Genomic DNA, 27,167 nt, shown 5'->3' with positions numbered 1-27,167 from the left:
TCGATTGTGAACCTATTTATGATACTTTGTGCTAGAAATATTGTCACTCATATTCTTAACAACTTAAGAATAATATTTCTAACAAAATATCAATGGACCTTTTCTATTACACATAAATATATTATGTAAACGGAAAAGTGGAAATGCCTTTTTTTATTAAAAATATGTACAAGATACATACTAAATGATATGCTCTAGGGCATACTACTAACAATAACCTATGCACCAAGTCATGCAGCTTCGCATAAGTGACCCAGAACCAGCCGAAAACTGCATAAGGGACTGCATAACTTATGCAGTCCACTTATGCAGTCCCATGAAGAGTTCATTAATGAGCTGGCAGGAGATTCCCTCAAATAATTCCTCCTAGAACATACCATTTTAGGGCTCCATGTCAGAAAAATGCTATAAATAGTCTCATTTTCCCATTTTAAAGGGGAGACAAGGAGCAAAGAAGAAAAGGAGAGGGGCTGAGCAGAATTTGAAGAGCCATCTTCATCTTCCACACCATTTTCAACTAAGATTTGCAGATTTCTTTCTTTCTTTACACTTTTCTACATTTCTAGTGTTTAATTCCTTACTTCTTAGCTTAGATTAAAGCTTTATTTCCATATAAACTCATCATATCTTGTAAGCATTATGGATAGTGAGTAGTTTACTTTTGATTCTGGAGTAAGGGTTGTAATATTTGAGATATTTTGTGGATCTTGATTGGGTAATCCATATTTTGTGGTCTTAATGAGTTTTATTCATTTCTTGTATGCTTAATGACATGCTTAGTGTAGGATCCCATTAAGTGATGTTCTTAATCCATAGTTGAAGGACCGAAAGGAGAAGGCCTTGTGATAGATAATCGAGAAATTGGACTTAATTAACTTAGACCTAGAAATAGGCTAAGGATTAAGAGGATTCACAGATTAATTAAAGAACTTAATGGGTCTTAATTAATTCTAACTCCACGAAAGTAGGATTAGTTTGATTAAGGCACTCTTTGTCTCACTCGAAAGGGAATTCAAAGGATTTAAGAATTAATCTCCTTAAAACCCATTAGTTTCATAAGATTGGATAACCAATTTAAAATCCCAAAATAGCTCGAATATGAAATCCCGAACTCCGGAATCACCTTTTTACCATTGTTAATTTTCAATTGAATTTAATTGCTTGCCATTTTCAATATTGCCAAATTTGAACTCGCTTATTTCAATTTGATGCAATTTTAGTTTAACGCAATACATTGTTAAATAGAATATTGATTTTGCACATATAGATTTTACGCTCCATTACTCATCAATTCACTTCTTTAATTTCATAGATACTTCGATTTAGTTAACTTTTATATCAAAAATTCAATCATTAACACGACTCCTCGTGGGATCGATATTTTTCTATACTACTTGTACGACCCGTGCACTTGCGGTTGGGACGCATCAAGTTTTTGGCGCTGTTGCCGGGGAGTTGTTTGTTTAAGATTGAATTCTTGATCATTTTAGTTGTTTTTAGTTTTATCTTTGTTATCTTTTCATTTTGTGTTTGTTTGTTCTTTTTCAGGTACTTTTAATCTTTTATGAGAAGAGCTAGAAGCTCAAGTGATACATCCTTATTGTTCAATCCTGAAATAGAGAAATTTTGTAAGGCCAACAAGAAAGAAACCAGAAGAAGGAAGGAAGCTTTGAGAGAGACTGAATTAGAAGCAGACATGGCTGATGAAAGAATTAGAATTGGTGTTGGTAATGCTGGAAATGGTCAAAACAATGAAAATGAAGCCCAAGGGGAAGAAGTTGTTAATGCAAACGTGCCTAGGGGAAGTATGATGGATCATGCTTTTCCTCATTTTGATGACTTGAGGGAGAGCATAGCAAGACCAAGGATTGATGCAAATAGTTACAAGATAGATTTTGGAGTTCTTCAAATGATTCAAAATTCTCAATTCGGAGGACATCCTTCTGAAAATCCACACACACACCTGAAGAAGTTTGCTATGATTTGCGACATGCAAAAACAACCTGGAGTGTCTGATGATGCAGCAAGATTGAAGCTATTTCCATTCTCTTTGAAAGATAGAGCATTGGATTGGCTTGATTCTTTACCTCACAACTCCATTACAAATTGGGAGCAACTCACTGATGCATTTCTTGCACAATATTTTCCACCTGGAAAAACTCAAGAGCTGAGGAATCAAATGACAGCTTTCAGACCAAGAGAAGATGAAACTCTCTATGAGTCATGGATGAGATGGAAGGAATTAGAGAGATTATGCCCACATCATGCCATTCCAAAATGGATGATAAATCAGAATTTTTACACAAATGTCACTCCTGCAATCAGAGGAATTATTGATGCTCAAACAGGAGGAGAATTTATTATTAAGCATGAAGATGAAGCTTATGAGCTATTGGAGAAAATTGCAAAGAATACTCATCTTTGGAGTAGTCCAAGAGGACCAGCTCCAACTCAGAAAAGGCAAGCTGCTGGAATGTATGATCTTGATCCATTCAACATGATTAATGCAAAGTTTGATGCACTTACAAATGTCCTTGCTAAGAAGATGGAAGATTTGAGTATGTTGGTTAGTTCATCATCATCAGCTGGAAGTTCACAACAAGTGGCTTATGCAGAGGAAACTACCAGCTGTGGAGTAGACTATGGAGAACAAGCAGCATATGTTGGTAATTATGGAAACAAGCAAATGGGGAATCCTTACTCTCAAACTTACAATCCAAATTGGAGGAATCATCCCAACTTTTCATGGGGAAATCAGCAAAATCAAGTTCAAAATCAGAATTTTCAACCACAACAGCAGAGTCAAGTTCCATATCAGCAAAATAGACAACCACTGCCCAATTTTCAGCAGAAAAATATGAACCCTCCACCAAAACAGCAAGAACGAAATTCCACCACTGAAGCTTTATTGCAACAGATACTTGCTAACCAAAATAAGCATGATGAGGAGATGAGAGAGGTGAAAGCAAGGCTGGAACAGATGCAAACACACAATGTAATCTTTGGAAAACCAGATTGCACAACAAGCATCCTCCTCAAGTGCCAAATCTTTTGGAAAGCTTCCAAGTCAACCAGAAAATCCAAGAGAGCAGTGTCAAGCTATTACTTTAAGAAGTGGAAAAGTTATAAATGATGAGAAGAGTGAAAACAGTGAGAAGAGAGAAAATGAAAAAGGGACTGATGAGAGTGAAAAACAAGAGAGTGCAGAAAAATGTAAGGAGAAATTTGAAGAAAAAGAAGAGAAATATATACCTCCTGAACCCTACAAGTCACAGCTTCCCTTTCCACAAAGATTTCACAAAGCCAAGCTTGATAGGCAATTTGGGAAGTTCTTAGAGGTTTTGAAGAAACTTTACATAAATGTGCCTTTTGTTGATGCTCTTTCACAAATGCCCTCTTATGCAAAATTCTTGAAAGAAATTCTCTCAAACAAGAGGAAACTTGAAGATGATGGCGTAGCTTTGACAGAAGAATGTAGTGCTATCCTCCAAAGGAAACTTCCTCCAAAGCTTAAGGATCCAGGGAGTTTTTCAATTCCATGCCACATTGGAGAGTCTTGTTCTACAAAAGCTCTATGTGATTTAGGGGCTAGTGTTAGCCTTATGCCCCTTTCCATCTATGAGAAGCTCAACATGGGAGATCTAAAGCCAACCCACATTTCTCTTCAGTTAGCTGACAGAACAATCAAGTATCCTGAAGGGATTTTGGAGAATGTGCCTCTGAAGGTTGGAAAGTTCTATATACCTGTTGACTTTGTCATCTTGGACATGGAGGAAGATTCTAATATTCCAATTATCTTGGGGAGACCCTTTCTAGCTACAGCAGGAGCATTGATTGATGTTAAGGGAGAAAAGCTTACTCTTAGAGTTGGTGAAGAGCAATTGGTTTTCAATATTAATAACACTATGAAAAAGCATCATTCTGAAGCTGATACTTGCTTGAGAGTTGATATCATTGATGAGCTGGTTGAAGAACACTTCAGAAAGAAATATCCAGAAGATCCACTCGAAAATTGTTTGGTTCATGGAGGAGGCATAGATTATGACAACCCTCATGTAGCTGCATATGCTCAACACTTAGAGGGAAGTCCACCATTCACTTCTGCTCCAGTTTTTCAACTCACACAAAAGGAAAAAGTCGAATTTAAGCAACTATCATTCAAGGAAGAAGATGCACCTAAGGTAGAACTTAAGCAACTTCCTTCTCAGCTCAGGTATGAATTTCTTGGCACTAATAACACTTATCCAGTAATTGTAAATGCAAATTTGAGTACTTTAGAGGCTGATAAGTTGTTAAGAGTGTTGAGACAATTTAGGAAAGTTTTGGGATACACCATAGATGACATTAAGGGAATAAGCCCACACTTTTGTATGCATAGAATCAGTTTGGAAGAAAATTGTAAACCATCTATTGAACATCAGAGGAGGTTGAACCCAAATATGAAAGAAGTTGTTAAAAAGGAAATTTTGAAGTTGCTTGATGCAGGGATCATTTACCCTATCTCAGACAGTACTTGGGTGAGCCCAGTACATGTTGTTCCAAAAAAAGGTGGAATGACAGTTGTCAAAAATGAAAATAATGAATTAATTCCCACTAGAACAGTGACTAGTTGGCGAATGTGCATAGATTACAGAAAATTAAATGTTGCCACTAGAAAAGATCACTTTCCGCTTCCCTTCATTGATCAGATGTTGGAAAGACTAGCTAGGCATTCTTACTTTTGCTATTTAGATGGATATTCAGGTTTTTTTCAAATCCCTATCCATCCAAATGATCAAGAGAAAACCACTTTTACTTGTCCATATGGAACCTTTGCTTATAGAAGGATGCCATTTGGGTTGTGTAATGCACCAGCCACTTTTCAAAGGTGCATGATGGCAATCTTCTCAGATTTCATTGAAGACATAATGGAGGTTTTTATGGACGATTTTTCTGTTTATGGATCTTCATTTGATATATGCTTGGCTAACCTTTCTAAAATTTTGCAGCGATGTGCAGATACTGACCTTGTGTTAAACTGGGAAAAGTGTCATTTTATGGTTCAGGAAGGGATAGTGCTTGGACATTTAGTGTCTAATAGAGGAATAGAGGTTGATAAAGCCAAAGTTGAAGTGATAGAGAAGATGGCTCCTCCTACCAATGTCAAGGGAATTCGAAGTTTCCTAGGACACGCCGGGTTCTACAGACGCTTTATTAAGGATTTTTCTAAAATAGCTAAACCTTTGTCTAATTTGTATTTGTTAAGTAATGATACACCATTTGTATTTGACCAAGAGTGTTTGGATGCCTTTTGCAGGTTGAAGCAAGCTCTTATCACTGCACCAATCATGCAACCACCTGATTGGAGCCTACCTTTTGAAATTATGTGTGATGCTAGCAACTATGCAATTGGGGCTGTTCTTGGTCAAAGAAAGGACAAAAAGGCTTATGCTATTTATTATGCTAGTAGAACACTGGATGAGGCTCAAACTAATTATGCAACAACTGAAAAGGAATTTTTGGCAATTGTCTTTGCACTGGAAAAGTTCAGACCTTACATTGTTGACTCAAAGGTGGTTATATTTTCAGATCATGCAGCCATCAGGTATTTGCTCCGTAAAAACGAGGCCAAACCTAGGCTTATTAGGTGGATTCTGATGTTACAAGAATTTGATTTGGAGATTAGAGATAAGAAAGGAGCTGAAAATGTAGTTGCTGACAATCTTAGTAGGTTGAAATTGGATGGTGAAGAATTGGATGAAATCCCTATTGATGAGTTTTTCTTGGATGAACAACTTTTCTCTCTTGTTGCTAAACTACCTTGGTATGCAGACTTTGTGAATTATCTATCTTGTGGAGTTTCACCTCTAGGTATGACATGGCAACAAAAGAAAAAGTTTTTGCATGAGGTGAAGTTTTATAGATGGGATGATCCTTTACTCTTTAGGAGATGTTGTGATGGTCTAATTAGAAGATGTATTCCTGAAGAGGAGGTACAGAGTATTTTGCATCATTGCCATGCTTCTGATTATGGAGGTCATTTTGGCATCTCTAAGACAGCTAGTAAAATTTTGCAAGCTGGTTTCTTTTGGCCAAATCATTTTAAGGATGTGAGGAAATTTGCGTTGGATTGTGATAAATGTCAAAGGAGTGGAAATTTGTCAAAAAGAGATCAAATGCCCCTAAATAATATTCTTGAAGTGGAATTATTTGATGTTTGGGGAATAGATTTTATGGGGCCATTCCCTCCTTCATATGGTAACAGATACATCTTAGTTGGGGTTGACTATGTGTCAAAGTGGGTGGAAGCTATTGCAACTCCAACTAATGATGCTAGAGTGGTAGTGAAATTCTTGAAGAAATTTGTCTTGAGCAGATTTGGAGCTCCTAGGGCTATAATTAGTGATGGGGGTTCCCATTTTTGTAATAAGCAATTTGAGAGCTTAATGAAAAAGTATGGTGTAGTGCACAAGATAGCTACCCCATACCATCCTCAAACTTCAGGACAAGTTGAAATTTCTAACAGAGAGCTCAAGCATATTTTGGAGAAAATAGTGAACAATTCTCGGAAAGATTGGTCTATCAAACTAGATGATGCTTTATGGGCATATAGGACTGCCTACAAAACCCCTATAGGAACTACTCCCTTTAGGTTGGTGTATGGTAAGTCTTGTCATTTACCTGTGGAGCTAGAACATAGAGCATATTGGGCCATTCAGACCTTGAATTTTGATCTTAAGCAAGCTGGTAAAAAAAGGTTGTTACAACTTAATGAGCTTGAGGAATTAAGGATGGATGCTTATAAAAGTGCCCGTATTTACAAAGAAAGAACTAAAGTTTGGCATGATAAGCATCTGAGGAAAAAGGAATTCAAAGAAGGTGATTCAGTTTTGTTGTTCAACTCAAGATTGAAATTGTTCCCTGGAAAACTCAAGTCAAGATGGACTGGTCCATATAGAATTTCTAAGGTTTTCCCTTATGGAGCAATTGAAATTTGGAGTGAAAAATCTGGGAATTTTAAGGTCAACGGGCATAGATTGAAGCATTACATAACTGGAGACCCAATAAAAGGAGCAAACTGTTACAAGCTCTCCAATCCCTCACCTCTTTTCAGTGAAATTCATGAAGAGTCCAGCTAAGGACTATAAAATAGCCCTCTTGGGAGGCATCCCAAGTCCTTTTATTTTGCTTTTGTTGATTTACTTTCATTTTCATTAATTTTGTTTTTATCTTAAATCTCCCCAAATTAAATTTTTGACATTGTTAAATCTTGTCCCTTGTAGATGTAATTCAATGAAGAAAGGCTGGTAAACTGATGGGGAAGTGATTCTTAACTTGAAAATTTTGTCCTTCAAATTTTCCCAAAATCGATTAGTTTCTTTGCATAACTGTCTGAGGCTGCAATCTGGTTTATGCAGAGGAAAAGTACATTCTGCAGCAAAAAGAGTGTCTGCAGCTAATGACTTGTGCTTTTGGTGAGGTTGGGTGTGTAACTTTTTAATACTTGTGCTTATAATGTTAATATGGTGGTAAGTGAGTTATTTTTGCAGTTTTGAGCTTATTTGGGTTGTAGAATTCAAAGTAGAAATGCTGTATTTTCTTGGCAAATCTTGGAGATTTCATTTCTCATTTGTGGTTAGATGCAACTTTATGCAGATTTTTATGGAGTTTTATGTGCTGAATGTTGATTTACAGAATTTGAGTCAAAATGGCATAGCTCTCAAAAGTTTTTTTTTTTTTTTTTTGTAGGATCAATGTCTACATGCCTGTGTGATGCATTTTTGATGAACTTTGTATATATTGATGTGTTTTTGGTGAAAAATTCTCATGGTTTATGCTTCATGGAATTATATTTTCTCATTCTAGGGTATTTTTCACACTTGCAATCCATGTTCTATTGCATTCTTGATCTTGTTAAATTGTGCATAAGCAACTGCATAGCTTATGCAATCCTGCATAACCATAATTCTTGCCATTTTTCACCTTTATTGCAAGTGCATAAGGAAAGTGCATAGCTTATGCAACTCTGCATAGCCTAATTTTGTCAAATTTCACATCTCCAGAAACTTGCATAAGCAGAGTGCATGACCTATGCACATTTGCATAACCTCAAATTCTTCATTTTCTCTCTCTGCCAAAGCTTGCATAAGGAAGGTGCATAAGTTATGCACTTCTGCATAACCAAAACTCTGAATTTCCAAACTTTGCCGAGGGGTGCATAAGCAGAGTGCATAACCTATGCACTTCTGCATGACCAGAAACCCAGAAAAATCAAACTTGCCGAGGGGTGCATAAGCAGAGTGCATAACCTATGCACTTCTGCATAACCAGAAATCAGAAAATTCCAAAAGTTGCCGAGACCTGCATAAGCAATGTGCATAGCCTATGCACTTCTGCATAACCAAAGATTCTGAATTTCAAAACCCACCGCAGAGTGCATGTGCATAAGCAAAGTGCATAGCTTATGCACATCTGCATGACCACCAACCAAAATTCCAAAAATTGCCGAACAGTGCATGAGCAGAGTGCATGACCTATGCACTTCTGCATGACCCAATTTTCTGAAAAACCACTTCTGCCGAGAGATGCATAAGGGGAGTGCATAACTTATGCACTCCCGCATGACTTCGCTCCTCAACATTTCAAGGGTCACCGAAACATGCATAAGGACAGTGCATGACCTATGCACTTGTGCATAAGCCATTTCTCTGAAGTTTAAATCATTCTGAAACATGTACAAAAGAGTGCACAGGTTATGCATAAATCATTTTCCCCTTATGCAGTCTCTTACAAACCCGATTCAAATTCATTTTCGGCAAACAAAACTTCCCACCTCCACTTCCCAACTCTTCACCCCACGACCACCCTTCAACCTCCATTCCTTCCGGCATTCTCGCCGTCTCTCTCCCATCTTCTCCACTAGCACTCTCATCACGAAAACCCTAAATTCCCCCCTACATTTTCATTTCCCCCTATCTCTTCTCCATCGGCAATGGATTCCCCCCACATTCCCGCTCCGCCTCTCCTCTCGAAGTCTCTCCATTGTCATCGATACACCCCACTTCCAATCCTCCACCACAAACGACACCCCCACCACCTCCCCCAACCACATACAAATGCAAAATCCGGTCCAAATCTGTGCGACCAATGTCCTTTGCTCCCCCTCTGTCCAAACGCAAAGACCCACCCACCCCATTGTCGGAACCGTCTCCCAAAAAGCCAAAAGCTCCAGCCTCTACACCCTCTTCCAGCAAAAAGACAATTTCGGCAACCTCATTTGTATCAAAGCTACCCTGGCCTCTCCCTGATACAATTCAAAAAACAACTTTTAAGCGCCTTAAGGATAGGAAGGTACAACCCACTAGGTATATATCTGCTGATGCTTTACAATCTCTTGGCTTATTTGACAATGTAGTTACATTTCTTGATGGTATGGGTTGGACAGAATTTGTGCATAAGCAAGAGGTAGTTTATCCAATTCTAGTTTTGGAGTTTATTTCTTCATTCTCTGTTACCCTCAATTTGCATGATGTAGACCATAAGCCAATTATGAAATTTAGATGCTTGGGGCAAAATAGAGAACTGTCATTAGACCAATTTCATAGCATTTTTGGTTTTGCAATTGATGGGTTATTTAGAGTACCACATACTGGAGTAGAGGTAGCCAACAAGGGCATTTGGAATCCTGCCCAATTTTGGAGAATCATAACAAATCAACCTCAAACTTTCTCTGCTGGAAGATCCAAAACATCCCAAATCCTTGACCCTGCACTTAGGTTTATTCATAGGCTGATGGCTAGCACCATATTGGGCAGAGGGACTAGTTCTGGTGCTGTGGGAAAATCTGAACTATTTATGTTATGGTGTGCATTTCACAAAGTTAAGGTATCTCCTGGTTACTTCTTTTGTGAACATGTGCTGCATATTGCCACCAAATCCATAGGTGACATTGTTTTGGGTGGGCTTATCACTGTCATAGCCAAGCATTTTGGTTTTAATCCTGCAGAGCACTCAATACCAGCACTCGAGGACACTTCATATTTTGATACTGCACACTTAACCAAAACAGGGTTCAATCTGTCATGTTTTGATACTGTCCACCCTGCAGCAGAAACTGAGCCTATTGCACAACCAGAAACCCAACCTTTCACACCACCCCACAAAGACCATACTACACCTACCCCACCCCCTCAGCCTACACAGGACATCCCAGCAGCCTCTGATCAGCCCATACCTCCTACAGCTGAACCTTCCTCATCCACAGCACCTCCTGCATTCAACACTAAAGCCTTATTCACCTATCTTGAAAGGCTTAGTGATGATATATTCTTTGTGGATAGGAAGCTTGACACTGGTCTTGATACACTCAAGGATCGTCATGATCAACTATTTGACCTTGTCATGGAAACCAGTGACAAATAGAAAGAACTGAAGGAGTTGGTGAAGCAACTCATGATCTTTTTGGGCATGCCACCCCCACCTCCATCACCTCCTCCAGCACCATCTTTTCGACAGCCTGCAGCAGCCACAAGCCCCTTAGCAACATCCTTGGACAAGGGCAAGACAATAGAACTCGATTAGTGTTTGTTTTACTTTTGTTCCAACTTGTAGGACTTTTCCTTTGTACATATGTTCAAACATTTATAGTTTGTTTTGGATTATGTTTGTTAGTTCTGAATTAGTTTGTTTTACATTCTGTTTTTCTTGAAGTTTTATTGAATAGCTATTACATTAGTCTTCTTTAATTTTCATTGCACTTAATGCCCTTTTGTACATATTTGACCATATTCTGTATATATTTCAATACTTCTACTGCTGGTTGTACGTTTCCCTTGCCAATTCCCATGCAGCAGCTTTTGTATACACTGCACAGGCTATGCATTTCCTCATGCAATTGTTTTGCCCAGCCTGTGCAACTCTTTACGCTATCGCAGAATCGCATGCAGTTGTATTCCCCTTATGCAACTGTCCTGCATAGCCTATGCAACATATATTGCCTCTTATGCAGCACCGCATGGCTTATGCACCTTACCTATGCACATACTCTGGACAGCTCTTAACTCTGCATGACCTATGCAGTTTCTTATGCATCCCTTTATCTTGAATTCTCATCTGCTACATACCAGGTAACTCTTTCTTTTTGCTCTTAATCTTTACAATTCCTGGTAATTACTATTTGCTTTGACTTTTGATAATACATTGCATGAGACATTGAGGACAATGTCCAATTTTGAGTTTGGGGGTGCACATTTTGATTTTAGCTTTATTTTTCACATTTTGAGTATAGGAGCATCTCATTCCATTTCATTTACATATATTGTAAATATTTTACATATACATCCCTACACACACACACATACACACACATTATACATCACATTGCACACAAACATACAAATAGATTTCCTCCATTTAGTTCATGCATTACTCATTTTAGGAATCATGCACCATGCATTAAAATCTTTTGCCAAATCCCTTGAGTATTGAAAATGTGCCTATGAGAGTGATTTGACTCACCTTTTAGTCGGGTTTGTGGATTGAAGGTTTCCTAAAAGGTGCAAGGTTTTGAAGTGTCTATCCCTTGCCTATATCTTCTTAGCCAAAAAGCCACCCAACTAGTCATTTGGAGGTGGAAGTGTTTAGAGGGAGTTATTGGATATAAGGTAGTCAAATGATGTCTCACCAATCCTAGAACAAATTTTCTAAACCTTTCAAGGCGAAATACCAGCTTATACTTGAAAATAGAGATGATTAGGCATTCTTTGATTAAACCTTCTCATTTTAAACCTTTGGCCTTTTTCCTAATTAAAATTAACCCTTGCAAACCCCTTTGAACCTTTTTATTCCTAATTTTTCTTGAAACCCTTATTGCTACCTAGCCAATGAACCAAACACTCCAACCCTTTTCATGAGGATAATTATTCATAATATTAGGTACATAAAAAAAATAATAAATAAAAAAATAAAAAAATAAAAAAAAGAAAAAAATACAATAAAAGGGAGAAGAAGTGCTTGTCATCTTGTAAAAGTGCTAGTATATGTGCTTTTCACTATTGCCATTCAAAATGAAAGAAATCCACCCAAAGTATTAAAAGAAATGAGTTTGGGGGTGGCAATGTTAGGGACAATCATCAAAAGAAAATGCAAAATACAAGTTAAAGTATCAAAAATGTCCCTCCATTTTTATGTGTTTTGTAAACTATGCTAGCACTTGACAATCCTCATTGTGTATTTCTCTCTCCCATATAAAAAAGAAAAAAAAATATATAATAAAGTGTACCTTATGTTTCAAAATTGCAACATATTCTCATGCTTTGAATACTTTTTACCCATTCTTCTTCTTAGCCTCATTTTGAACCCCATGGCCCCATTACATCCCTAAAAAGACCTTTGATCACTTGAAAGTACTTGCTACATTAGTGGAGATAGGAGTGGGGAATTTGCCTATGGGATTGGAAAACTATTCATTCATTCATTCAATTCCATCATTCCATATAGAGACACTTTGACTATTGATTGTTCTAGAACTCCTTTTGAGCATGACCCTCTCTTTTGATTGGTTGGTTTGGAGATTTTGAATGATAATTGACTTGATGGCTAAGCGGTGAAAGCTTGGATAAGCATTAAATTCTTTGCATTTTGAAGGATGGGTATATGGATTGCTGGTATGGCTGAAGGTGTGTTAAGTTACTTCAATTGGTAATTTTCATAACTCTTTGGATAAGGCACCCCTAAAAACTTTGCACCACATTTTAAAGTTTGCTTGAGGACAAGCAAAAGCTTGAGTTTGGGGGTATTTGATGCATACATTTTGCATAGTCATTTAGGTCTAATTTTATAGCCATTTTATTCTATTATTAGTTATCTTTAGCAAATTTCATTAGTAAATTAGTTAGTTTTTCATAGTTGTCAATTTTGCATTAATTTGTAATTTTTACTTTGTTTTATAGGAAAAATGGTGTTTTTGAAGGACTGAAGAGAATTTTGCCATTGAGGAGTGTCTCCTACAGCCAAAAGATGTCAAAAACAGGTTTTCAAGCTGAAATATGCATTGACCAAACTGTGCATAACTTGCCGCATAAGCTATGCAGATCTGCATAAGGAGAAAGATCACTGTTCCAGAACCAGCCGAAATGTGCATAAGGAGACTGCATAGCTTATGCACATTCTCGCCTCCCTTATGCACCTTCACGGGATTGTGCATAACCTATGCACCAAGTCATGCAGCTTCGCATAAGTGACCTGAACCAGTAAATCGCATAAGGGACTGCATAACTTATGCAGTCCACTTATGCAGTCCCATGAAGAGTTCATTAATGAGCTGGCAGGAGATTCCCTCAAATAATTCCTCCTAGAACATACCATTTTAGGGCTCCATGTCAGAAAAATGCTATAAATAGTCTCATTTTCCCATTTTAAAGGGAGACAAGGAGCAAAGAAGAAAAGGAGAGGGGCTGAGCAGAATTTGAAGAGCCATCTTCACCTTCCACACCATTTTCAACTAAGATTTGCAGATTTCTTTCTTTCTTTACACTTTTCTACATTTCTAGTGTTTAATTCCTTACTTCTTAGCTTAGATTAAAGCTTTATTTCCATTTAAACTCATCATATCTTGTAAGCATTATGGATAGTGAGTAGTTTACTTTTGATTCTGGAGTAAGGGTTGTAATATTTGAGATATTTTGTGGATCTTGATTGGGTAATCCATATTTTGTGGTCTTAATGAGTTTTATTCATTTCTTGTATGCTTAATGACATGCTTAGTGTAGGATCCCATTAAGTGATGTTCTTAATCCATGGTTGAAGCACCGAAAGGAGAAGGCCTTGTGATAGATAATCGAGAAATTGGACTTAATTAACTTAGACCTAGAAATAGGCTAAGGATTAAGAGGATTCACAGATTAATTAAAGAACTTAATGGGTCTTAATTAATTCTAACTCCACGAAAGTAGGATTAGTTTGATTAAGGCACTCTTTGTCTCACTCGAAAGGGAATTCAAAGGATTTAAGAATTAATCTCCTTAAAACCCATTAGTTTCATAAGATTGGATAACCAATTTAAAATCCCAAAATAGCTCGAATATGAAATCCCGAACTCCGGAATCACCTTTTTACCATTGTTAATTTTCAATTGAATTTAATTACTTGCCATTTTCAATATTACCAAATTTGAACTCGCTTATTTCAATTTGATGCAATTTTAGTTTAACGCAATACATTGTTAAATAGAATATTGATTTTGCACATATAGATTTTACGCTCCATTACTCATCAATTCACTTCTTTAATTTCATAGATACTTCGATTTAGTCAACTTTTATATCAAAAATTCAATCATTAACACGACTCCTCGTGGGATCGATATTTTTCTATACTATTTGTACGACCCGTGCACTTGCGGTTGGGACGCATCAATATGTTTATGTGTAACAGAAAAGGTCCATTGATATTTTGTTAGAAATTCTATTCTTAAGTTGTTAAGAATATGAGTGACAGTATTTCTAGTACAAAGTATCATAAATAGGTTCAGAATCGAGGATACTTCACAATAAGGACATGACTTATCTAGAAAGATTATATTCATGTTTGTTCCCAAGTTATTTATATGAGATATAAATAAGATGGAATGGTGAGTCTCATACCATATAACAAACATGATAGGCACTTATACATAATAAGTAGGTCGAACCAGTGACATTTATGACAAGCACATGGAGTTTACTCTTGTCAATGTATTGTCATAAATCATATCAGTGCATATAATCTTTAGACCTGAGATAGCACAGTTACCTTGTATATAGGTGGTTTGAGTTTGATACTACTTTAATACTTATACTGTGTATGGGTATATGGACATGTGCTGGCTCCTACTAGTTATATATGGAGGTAGGTATTGATCAAGATGGAATCTGTTCCTCTAAGTAAATAGGGATAAAATCCTATGTTCATTTAATTATTCTTGATGTTTCAAGTTCCTGGCCAGGACAGATAGATTTAATCAGAAAAGAGTTTCTAATAAGAAAAATCTTTTAATCAAGAACTGGAATTAAAAGAGAATATAATATTCATAGCAAATGGGGATTGACATAAACCATGACTCCAGCTTGAGTTGGAATTTTGTAACAGAGAGATTCTAGTGCATGGTAACATATGATTATAGGTTCATTTAAGGTAAACCTTATTACTGATTGGGTGGCTATGGCATGCTATGCTAGGTGTTAACCATGGTCTATGAGGTGCATAAAATGATTTAGAGAAATCATTTGTGGTAAGAAAGAGTTCTGATAATATTAAGAGTTGATATCATGTCTCATTGCCAATTAGTGATGAGCCTAGTAAGTCACATACATACACAAGTAATCACCAAATTAAATATGATTTAATCAATTAATTAAAGAGTTTAATTGATTAATTAAATAGGTTTGGTTTGCAATTAGATTGCAAAGTCCCTAGCATGGCTTGAAACCAAATCTAGGTTATTGGATGTATAGTATAAGTTAAATTTATATTTAAAGTATTTAAATATGAATTTAATTAATGGGAAATAAATTAATAGAGATTAATTAATTAATTTATGTTTGATATAAGTTGATTAGAATAAGAGAAATAATTATTTTGGGTTGAGAACTCAAAATTAAGACACAGGAATATTTTGGTCATTTTACAAGGTGATATGTGGCACCATGAGATGGTGACACATGGCACTACACATAAGGTTGCCAAATATCTTTTAATCATGTAAGATGATTAAAATTAAGATTAAATATAGGTTTGACACTTGGCACAATGTGATTGGGTCAATTAAACCTAGAGCCAATCAGAAGGTGACATGTGGCAAGGGTTTTAAGTGGTGACCTAGCTATATAAGTGTTATTATGAAAAGAAAAAAGAATAAACTACTACCTTTCTCTTTGTGCCACCACCTTGGAGACCTCTCCCTTCTCTTCTTCTTCATCTCTCATCAATTCAAAGAGATTAGCAAACAATCTCTTGAATTAAAAATACTAGAAATTGTTTCTAGTGTTATATTTACATCTCTAATCTCTCAAAAGGCAAAACTTAATTTTCTAATTCATAGGAAAAAAGCTTTAGAAGCTGTTCAAGGGCTGCCATAGGTGATCTTGATATGGACAAGCTAGAGGGACAACATCTGGTATCCTAAAGACACATCCCAAAGATGCCAAACACACTGCATTGTATCAAGAGGTTAGTGCACTTGTTTTGATCTATTTTAAAGTTCTAAAATTAATCTGATTAATTCTAAAATCTTAAATGGCATATACAAATCCAAAGACATATTAAAAGAGGTTTAATATGTTGTTTATCATTGAAATCAAATAGATAAAAATGAATATTGCATGATGCATGTGACCCTAGGTGAAAAAAATTTTGAATTCAATAATATAAACTTGTGTTTTTCATGCTTCAGCTCCTTCAATTGGTATCAGAGCCACTATAATTGCCATTTAGATTTTTGATTATATGATTTAATTATGTGGTATGATCATTAGATGACAGATCCATTGCTGGCTGCAATGAAAGGTGGCGGCTTGGTGACCAACACCATTGGTGCGCACACTTTGTGGCCTCCAATGGTGTGCGCAAGGTTTGGCTTTTTAATTTGCAATTATTGTATGATCTAAAAGCTCATCCTATGTCTAATTAAATTGTTTAATTAGAGTTTTAATCACACAATTAAATTATGATTCAAATCATAATTTTAAAAATTGTTTGAATGTGATTCAAATATGAATTTTAAAAGTTGTTTGAATGTGATTCAAATCTGAATTTTTAAAGTTGTTTGAATCATATTCAAATTTGAATTTTTAAAAATTGTTTGAATGTGATTCAAATCTGATTTTTAAAAATTGTTTGATTGTGATTCAAATCTGAATTTTTAAGGTTGTTTGAATGTGATTCAAATCTGAATTTTTAAATTTGTTTGAATCATATTCAAATCTGGATTTTTAAGTTGAATATGAGATATTCAATTTAATTTAAGTATGTATGTTTTATTTAATTGTTAAATAGTGATATGCATGATGGATGATCATGGACTATAAAAGACCAATGTGATTAGATTTATTTCTTTTATGTTTCTTTTGGGTTATAAATTAATTAATTTATTTTAATTTATTTTGGGCATGTATTATTAAGGTTGCAATAATTATTGGGTTGTAATTTCATTCATTTAGTTCTTGTAAATTCGCCTTGGTATGCCAAGGATTACTATGTAATTGGATTGCAAGAAGATCAAGGAGGTCAAGAACATTGGTGGGACCAGTGGGAGAAATTCAAGATTAAGTGTTTATTATGTACTCTTTCAGTAACTCTTGTAAAATGAATGAATGAAATGCACCTAGGAATGCCTTGATTCAATTCTTGGTGGCTCAGAATTGAATCCCTTAGAAAGTCCATGATCATACCATATTTACTGTTTATCCATGAATGCATGAGATGTATGTGAATGTATGCAAGTATATGATATCTGCATGCTAAATGGATAATGTGCAAAGTGAGACCTTAATAGTAATTAGGATGACTATAAAATCTTACAAACAAATGATTAAGTTGGAAATGATATAATTAAAGTAATTATAACATGGGCCCTCCATTGAGGCAATTATTTTAAGAAAGTTTAAATACTTGCATAAGATGCAATTAATTTAAGAGATTTTCTTAAGAATAATTGTTAAGCATAAGATATTGTAAATATGTAAATGGTTAGGTGGCCAATATTGGATGTACTTGAGGACATTAAAATTATTTGCATAATTACCGGCTCAATGGTATCAACTTAACTAATGCAAGATAAGTCAATAATGGATGTACCTGAGATTTTGAGTATTAGGGGCTAGGTAAAGGATTAAACCTGACATGAGATGTGATGGGCAAGGAGTTGCTCACTTATAGTTTATTGTAATTCCAATAATGGATGTACCTGAGGATGATCAATAGAGTTATAAGAATTCAATCACCGAATAGAAATCCATCCAACTAGGATTTCCGTTTTCTACTTTGGAAGTGTAGGATTCGCTAAGTTAGTGGGAGGACCAATTTGATTAAAAGACCATAATTATTTTGGTTAATTACATGATATCTTTACTAATTAATCTGGTTATTTTCTGTAGTTAGTTTTTTGATGATAGTGAGCACAGAACAACCACCACCATCCAATATCCTTGCAAGCATGCTTGATGGCAATAGGTTGACAGGACCTAATCTGTTTGATTGGCTAAGAAATTTGAAACTTGTCCTGAACCTAGAACATATAGGATATGTTCTAGACGCAAATGTTCCTGGTCCCTTACCTCCAGAGGCCACACAAGATGAACATGAAACTTTGGACAAGTGGAAGGAGCATGATATAAGAGCTAAGTGTTACATGCTTGCTTCCATGTGTAATGAGTTACAGAAGCAGCATAAGAACATGCAGAGTGCGAGTGAGATCCTCTTTCACCTACAAGAGTTGTATGATGAGCACAATAGGAATGCTAGGTATGAGATATCTAGACAGCTATTCCGCATGAGGATGTCTAAGGGACAGAATGTTGGGGATCATGTCCACAAGATGATTCGGCTGATTGAGCAGTTGGAACATCTTGACTTCAACATGGATTTCCAACTGTAGACAGATTTGATCCTTCAGTCCCTTCCTGAGTCTTTTGGGAATTTTGTGACAAATTTTCATATGACTAAACAGGAATGCACCTTGGTTGGTTTACTCAACATGCTGGTTATTGCCCAAAAGAATATGCCCAGCAATAAAGGAAAAGAGGTAGCTTTGATTGTATCTTCTTCTGCTGAAAAGTCCAACAAGAAGAAGGGTAACAAGAAAAAGAAACCTAAGATTCCTGGTCCTTCCAAGAAAATAGCTAAACAGAAAGGGAAGACCAAAGCTGATGGAGGCAAAGGAAAGTGTTTCCACTGCTAGAAGGATGGGCATTGGAAAAGGAACTGGCCAGAGTATCTTGCTTCTTTGAAGGATAAGAAGGATAGACCTTCGGAAGGTATGTCCATATCTTGTTATTTAGATTTTGATGATACTGATAGTTCATCTACAGCTTGGGTTTTAGATACTGGTGCCAGTTCTCACATTTCTTATGATATGCAGGAACTAGCAAATAGTAGCAGCTTGCGTTCTCGAGATGTTAGAGTCCGGATTGGCAATGGCTCAACTGTTGAATCTTTAGCCATAGGATCTAAATATTTTTATATGTCTGGACATGTTTTGTGTTTGGATAATATTTTATATGTACCTAATACTTTTAAGAACATCATTTCTATATCTAGTTTGACTAGAAATAGCTATGAATTTCAGTTCGTAGATGATGTTTGCAATATTTAATTTGGAAATAAATATGTTAGTTCGGGTTATATGAATGATGGTCTTTATTATTTGGATAATAATGACAAACACAAAATGAATGCAAGTGATCTAAATGAATGCAATGCCATGGTGAAAATCAACTCAAGTTCAAAATATATTTGGTACTTAAGGTTATGTCATGTTGGAGAAGATAAGATTGCAAAACTGGAGAAAATGGGGATTCTTTCCTCATTAGGCTTTGAGCTTACTCCAACTTGTGAATCTTTCATTCAGGGCAAAATGACTAGATCACCCTTTGTTGGATAAGGGCTAAGGGCTGAAAATATTTTGGAGTTGATACTGTAACATCCTCACTTTAGTTAGTCCGTACAATCTATTATTTCGTTGACCAATGTTGGTCCGGGCAGCTAGAATGTTTGAAATTATAATTAGACTAAAGTGGGTAGTTATAAAGAAACTAAATAATGCTCATAAAAATCAAGGAAAATTTTTTAGAAATGAAATACACTACGGTTAAATGAGCCGAAACCCCAGTGATGAGTAACCCGAAGGGGAAGTGACGGGGAAGGCCGTTAGCAGCCCTAAACCCAAGGGGAAAATTATAAAATAATTTTTGGGACTCTAGAGAAGGGTCATTGAGGTTCTTATGGCATTAAAATGCCAAGAAAATGCTTAGAAAAATTTTTTAATCGGTACAGACAATTTTGGCTCATTAAGCCAAACGGAGGGCATTTTGGTCATTTTGTCTTTAGAGATGATTTTTGGCCAACTTGTCCCGTTAAATAAATAATTTATATCACATAAAATGTGAATAAATATTGTTAAAAATTTAATTGAAATTAAATAGACAAGAAAAGGATAGAAAATGAGAAAAAATGAGGATTATGACATCATTATGATTTCATTACTATTCTCCCACCCAATCAAATGTTGACACATGGCATAAGTTTATTTAAAAAGACTTAATGGGCAGAAAACAAAAGAAAAAAAAATTAGAAAAGCCTTATATTTCTTCCTTGCCGTCTCACTCTTCCTCCATGGCCACCATTGTCAAGCTTCCAAAGCTTGATTTCCATAGTTTTTCACCAACTAAACCCTAAGTTGTCAATACAAAAACTTGTTCTTTCCTCTTGGTAAATCTTTTGGGAGCAAAAAGAAAAGAAAAAGAAGAACCCTAGGAAGTTGGAATTTCACTCCATTAGAGGTTAGTGACTTAAACTTGATTTTCTCTTCAAATTCATGTTTAAGGAGTATGATTGAGTACAAAATTACAAAGAAATTTAATAAATACTATGTGTATGCCCATCCCATATTTCTGGCAGCCTTGGTTGTGGTAAGATTTTGATGATTTTCATGGAGCTAAAATGGTAGTATGGCTGCCCTTAGTATTAATCTCTTAAGTGGAGTAATGAAATGCAAGTTATAATGCATGGTTTGAGATAGTTGACTTAGGGTTTGGGATGAAAATGAGACTTTGATCATGTGATGGTGAAAATAGGTTTTAATGGTCAATTAGTGACCATTTGGTTGTGTGTAAATAAAAAATGAAGTGGTTTGTGTAGTGAGAATTGAGTTTAGTGTGGCTGCCCTTGGTGACCTGCAGGACTGGGCATGAGTCCAGCAAGTTTGGGCAGTAATAATTGGAGTTGTAGAGGTTCAATTGGTACAAGGCTAATTGAACATGAAACTAGACACATAATGGCACAACTATGGTGATGAAACTATGCTTATAAAACCAAAATAAGTTGACCTAAAGATTGCCCTAATCCTAGTGACCTGCAATCTGCCTGGGTAAAATGACTAAATGAATAGTATTTAGTCATTTGGTCATAACTCAGTGTAGAAAGGTCCAATTGACCTGAAATTTTACTAGCAACAAGCTGAGATATATACCTACAACTTTCATGAAGAAACTTAACCCAAAGTATGACCACAACATATTCAAAAAATGACTTGCAGTCACTACTCAAATTACTGTAGATTTGGTCAGTCTAGAAATTCTGGAAAACTTCTAATCCGGCCAGTTGTGGCTTATGGGCCATTACTTAAGTTACAAAACTCCAAATAGAGTGATTCAAAAAAGGAAATGTAACTAGACAAAATAAGAAACAACTTTCATGTTGATCAATTTGCCAAATTCCTAATGCAAAAATGACTAATGGAACAGTAAACACAAAGCTTGAAAACTGGAAATTTTGAACAATAAACATTAAGCTTATAAATGGTATTGGCAACCAATACCAACAATTTTAGAATATGAAATGTGGTATGTTGGGAGTATTAAAACCAATATACCTATTATCCATGTAAAAGTCAACATTTTGTTGACTAATAAATTGAATAGTAACACCAAAACTTGAATTTCAAGAATTGTGAAACTTAAAAGTATAATATACCCTTGTATACTTAGTAAGATTGGTTTGGATAGGTTGGCATGCCAATAGGGTTCTGTTAGCAGTACTGCATATAGCTTCATGCCATTCTGTGTTTCATGGCCTCCCATGCCATTCTATGATAAAATAGCCTTTGGCTATGGTAATTGAGTTATTATACTTGAATTATATCCTTGATGATTATTACGGCTTATTAGCTGTTCTGTTGCACACCGGGAGACATAATGTGACCGATGGTGTGATGGTCCGAGGTCCTTAGTACCTAGGGCCAGTTTACCCATTTATCCAGTCCAATCGTCTAGTATGGGTTGCTCGGGCAATGATAATGAATTTTGCAAAATTTTAATCAACTTATAATGAAATAAATGCCAGAAATTAAGTAAACCAAAAATGTAAACATACATTCTGCATATTTACTTTATTTTTGTTATTTTATTTTGTATTGTCACCACTAAGCAGAATTGCTTAGCGCATCGCTTTTGCCACGCGCAGGTACTAGAGACATGGCTGGGGAGCCCAGCAGACATCAGACAGGGTAAACTTACAGAGCTGCATACTGAGTTCGGAGTCACCTCACATTGCAGTGTATTTGGTAGGACATTAGGCCACTTTTGATATTTTGATATTTTGTATTTTGTGAACTTCTGTACTGTATATTATAAACTCATGTAATTATGTTTTTGATGTAATTATCTATGAACTATATTCAGTAATAAATGTGAGCATTTCTCATTGAATTGAGTGTGATGTGAAATGAATTGAATTTTGAGATACTGAAGTCATTTGAGAAATTGTTGAGAATATATTGGTGGTTGACTAAGAATGATGTGATGATTTTATTGGAAGTGTTTTTAACAGATTCAGAAGAACTGTTTTTCCAATTTACAGTCGGCACTCTGCTAGATTTTTTATAAAATTTGCAGAAAGTTCAGATTAATCAAAAATTAAAAATAAAAAGGGAAAAAAGTTAAATTGAATTGAAATATGATTTGGTGCTCCGGCACACTGTGTGGCATATCTTGCTCGATTACACTGTAGACGGGTAAGGGGTGTCACAAATAAATAGTGGTATTAGAGCATCGGTTTAGGCATTTCTGGGCCTAGATAGAGTGCATACCATTGCATTGCATTTGTAAGTGTTGAGGTGACACTGATGCAGATCAGTTTGTTTTCTTATTTTGATTAGGATATGGATCCTGCTTCTCAAAGAGCAGTTGATGAAGAGGTGGACAATCGTGCTCCACCAAGGGCTGAATCTGGGGGCAGGGGAGAATCTGCTCCACCAGCAGCTGAGGCACCTGCCCAACCTCAGTTTGCACTATTTCAGCAAATGACCAAATTCTACCGACAAATGATGGGGGCAATTCCACCACCACAACCACTGCCACAACCTCCACCAGCACTACAGAAGTCCCATCTGGAGAAACTACGAAAACATGGGGCTGTGGATTTCTTTGGGAAGAAGGAGGATGATCCTATGACAGCAGAAAACTGGTTGGATAGAACAATTAGAGTGCTGAAGCAGCTTAATTGCACCCCCAAACAGAACTTGGAGGGTGCTGTGTCCCTACTTCAGGATGATGCATATCAGTGGTAGGACACAGTAACCAGTGAGGTGCAACCGGAACTGATCACCTGGGAATTCTTTCTCATAGAGTTCAAGAAGAAATATGTCAGTAAAGTGTATTTAGAAGAGAAAAGAAGAGAATTTATCAATCTGAGACAAAGGCAACTATCAGTGGTAGAGTATGAGCGTGAGTTTATCAGACTGAGCCGATATGGGAGGGAGATAGTCCCTGCAGAGGCAAAGAGGTGCAGAAGGTTCGAAGAAGGGCTCAATGACAATATCAAAGTCATGATCACAGCATTAGAGATTACGGATTTTGCTAAGCTAGTTGATGCTGCAACAAAAGTAGAAAGAGTCCGAATAAATGAACAAAATAGAAGGGAAAGACAGCAGAAGAGGGGTCCAGGTCAGTCCAGTACATTTTCTGCTCCCAGTAAGAAGAGTAAGGGTCCTCCTGCTCAGGGTTCAGGACAACCACAAGGTCAGGGTTAATCCCAGGGGCCCAGACCATAGTTCACACCTAGGAGAGGCCAGTCCACACCATCAGTGGGCAGCTCTCCAGGGACGGTGTTCAGGGGACTAGCCCCAACATCTTCTGCCTATCCATACTGCCAGAAGTGGCATAAGAGGGACTGTTGGCAAGTGATTGGTGCATGCTTATGGTGTGGATCTACAGAACATCAGATCAAGAATTGTCCGAAGATGACTACTACAGTTGCTCCAACACAAACTGATAGACCTGCTCCTGCACCACAAAGGGGTAGGAAACCTGGTAAATCTGAGGCAGCTAGTACATCACTAAGGCCTGCATTCGAGTCAACTGAAAGGCCAAAAACTAGAGTACCTGCCAGGGCCTATGCCATCAGAGCTCAGGAGGAGCAAGATGCCCTGGATGTCATCAGGGGTACGTTCTCCCTCTACAACACTTTTGTGCATGCATTGGTGGATCCAGGATCCACTCATTTATACATCTGCATCAAACTATCCATAGAGAGAGGAGTTCCAGTAGAGGAGAGTGATCAAGACATTCTGGTCATAAATCCACTAGGCCACAGTGTGGTAGTGAATAAAGTGTATAAAGGTTGCTCGTTGAGGATTCAGGGGTATGAATTCTTAGCAGACCTAATTAAATTACCCTTCTACGAGTTTGACGTGATTTTGGGAATGGACTGGTTGTCACGTCATCAGGCAATAGTTGATTGCAAATTCAAGAGGATTTCTTTGAAAACTTCTAAGGGTAATGAGATTACTGTTGTGGGTGAAAGGACAGATTTCCTATCCAATGTTATCTCAGCCACAGTTGCAAGAAGATTGATGAGAAAAGGCTATGAAGCTTACCTAGCACACGTGGTTGATACTAGGTAGGCTAAACCGAACCTGTGTGATATACCCACAATGGGAGACTTCCCAGATGTGTTTCCTAAAGAGTTGCCTAGTTTACCACCAGAAAGGCAAGTCGAGTTTGCTATTGAGGTAATGCTGGGTACAACACCAATTTCTATTGCCCCTTGTAGGATGGCACCCACTGAATTGAGGGAGTTAAAAATTTAGTTGCAGGAGATACTCAATAAGGGGTTCATATGCCCCAGTGTGTCATCATGGGGAGCTCCGATGCTGTTTGTGAAAATGAAGGATGGAACCTTGAGATTGTGTATTGATTACCGCCAGTTGAACAAAGTAACTATGAGGAATAAATATATGTTGCCCAGAATTGATGATCTATTTGATCAGTTGAAGGGAGCTTTGTTAGTAGTATGCCCTAGAGCATATCATTTAGTATGTATCTTGTATATATTTTTATTAATAAAAGGCATTTCCACTTTTCCGTTTACATAATATATTTATGTGTAATAGAAAAGGTCCATTGATATTTTGTTAGAAATATTATTCTTAAGTTGTTAAGAATATGAGTGACAATATTTCTAGCACAAAGTATTATAAATAGGTTCACAATCGAGGATACTTCATAATAAGGACATGACTTATCCAGAAAGATTGTATTCACGTTTGTTCCCAAGTTATTTATATGAGATATAAATAAGATGGAATGGTGAGTCTCATGCCATATGACAAACATGATAGGCACTTATAAATGATAAGTAGGCCGAACCAGTGACACTTATGACAAGCACATGGAGTTTACTCTTGTCAATGTTTTGTCATAAATCATATCGATGCATATAATCTTTAGACACGAGATAGCACAGTTATCTTGTATATAGGTAGTTTGAGTTTGATCTCGTTTTCATACTTGTACTGTATGGGTATATGGGCATGTGTTGGCTCCTACTAGTTATATATGGAGGTAGGTGTTGATCAAGATGGAATCTGTTCTCTAAGTAAATAGAGATAAAATCCTATGTTCATTTAATTGTTCTTGATGTTTCAAGTTCTGGCCAGACAGATAGATTTATTCAGAAAAGAGTTTCTGATGAGAAAATCTTTTTAATCAAGAACTGGAATTAAAAGAGAACATAATATTCATAGCAAATGGAGTTTGACATAAACCATGACTCCAGCTTGAGTTGGGATTTTGTAACAGAGAGATTCTAGTGCATGGTAACATATGATTATAGGTTCATTTAAAGTAAACCTTATTACTAATTGGGTGGCCATGGCATGCTATGCTAGGTGTTAACCATGGTCTATGAGGTTCATAAAATGATTTAGAGAAATCATTTATGGTAAGAAATAGTTCTAATGATATTAAGAGTTGATATCATGTCTCATTGCCAATTAGTGATGAGCCTAGTAAGTCACACACATACACAAGTTATCACCTATTTAAATATGATTTAATTAATTAATTAAAGAGTTTAATTGATTAATTAAATAGGTTTGGTTTTCAATTAGATTGCAAAGTCCCTAGCATGACTTGAAACCAAATCTAGATTATTGGATGTATAATATAAGTTAAATTTATATTTAAAGTGTTTAAATATGAATTTAATTAATGAGAAATTAATTAATAGAGATTAATTAATTAATTTATATTTGATATAAATTAATTAGAAGAAGAAAATAATTATTTTGGGTTAAGAACTCAAAATTAAGACACAGGGGCATTTTGGTCATTTTGCAGTGTGACACGTGGCACCATGAGATGGTGACACATGGCATAACACATAAGCTTGCCAAATGTTTTTTTAATCATGTAAGATGATTAAAATCAAGATTAAATATAGGTTTGACACTTGGCACAATGTGATTGGGTCACTTAAACCTAGAGCTAATCAAAGGGTGACATGTGGCAAGGGTTTAATGTGTTAACCTAGCTATTTAAGTGTTGTTATGAGAAAATAAAACACAACCAGCAGCCACACTCCTTTGTCACGCCATTTTGCAGCCCTCCCTCTATTCTTCTTCATCTCTCATCAATTCAAAGAGATTAGCCATCAATCTCTTGAATTAAGAACACTAGAAATTGTTTCTAGTGTCCTGTTTACATCTTTAATCTCTTAAAAGGCAGAACTTGATTTTCTAATTAATAGAAAAAGCTTTAGAAGCTATTCAAGGGCTGCATAGGTGTTCTTGGTGTGGACAAGCTAGAGGGACAACATCTGGTGTCCTGAAGACGAATCTCAAAGGCGCAGACACGCTGCAGTGCATCAAGATGTTAGTGTAATCATTCTTGATTTAATCTAGGGTTCTAAAATTAATCTGATTAATTTTAAAATCTTAAATGGCAAATACAGATCCAAAAACATATTAAAAGAGTTTTAATATGCTGTTTATCATTGAAATCAAATAGATAAAAATAAATCTTGCATGATGCATGTGACCCTAGATGAATATTTTTGAATTCAATGGTATAAACTTGTGTTTTTCACGCTTCCGTTCCTTCAAGCTAGTGTATTTTCAAAAATTGATCTCTGATCAGGGTATCATCAGTTGAGGG

The 27,167-nt window shown here is 36.2% G+C and overlaps 1 non-coding gene across 1 annotated transcript; it reads right to left on the bottom strand.

Annotated features, from left to right (window-relative positions):
- Positions 1–2,164: 2,164 nt before the first annotated feature.
- Positions 2,165–2,271, bottom strand: LOC131178104 (small nucleolar RNA R71). Its single transcript, XR_009147237.1, has one exon. It is a non-coding gene; the product is annotated as a small nucleolar RNA R71 (small nucleolar RNA).
- Positions 2,272–27,167: the final 24,896 nt, after the last annotated feature.

This window comes from Hevea brasiliensis, chromosome 2 (assembly GCF_030052815.1).
Source record: "Hevea brasiliensis isolate MT/VB/25A 57/8 chromosome 2, ASM3005281v1, whole genome shotgun sequence".
NCBI lineage: Eukaryota > Viridiplantae > Streptophyta > Magnoliopsida > Malpighiales > Euphorbiaceae > Hevea > Hevea brasiliensis.
This window is presented reverse-complemented; position numbering and strand designations above follow the sequence as displayed.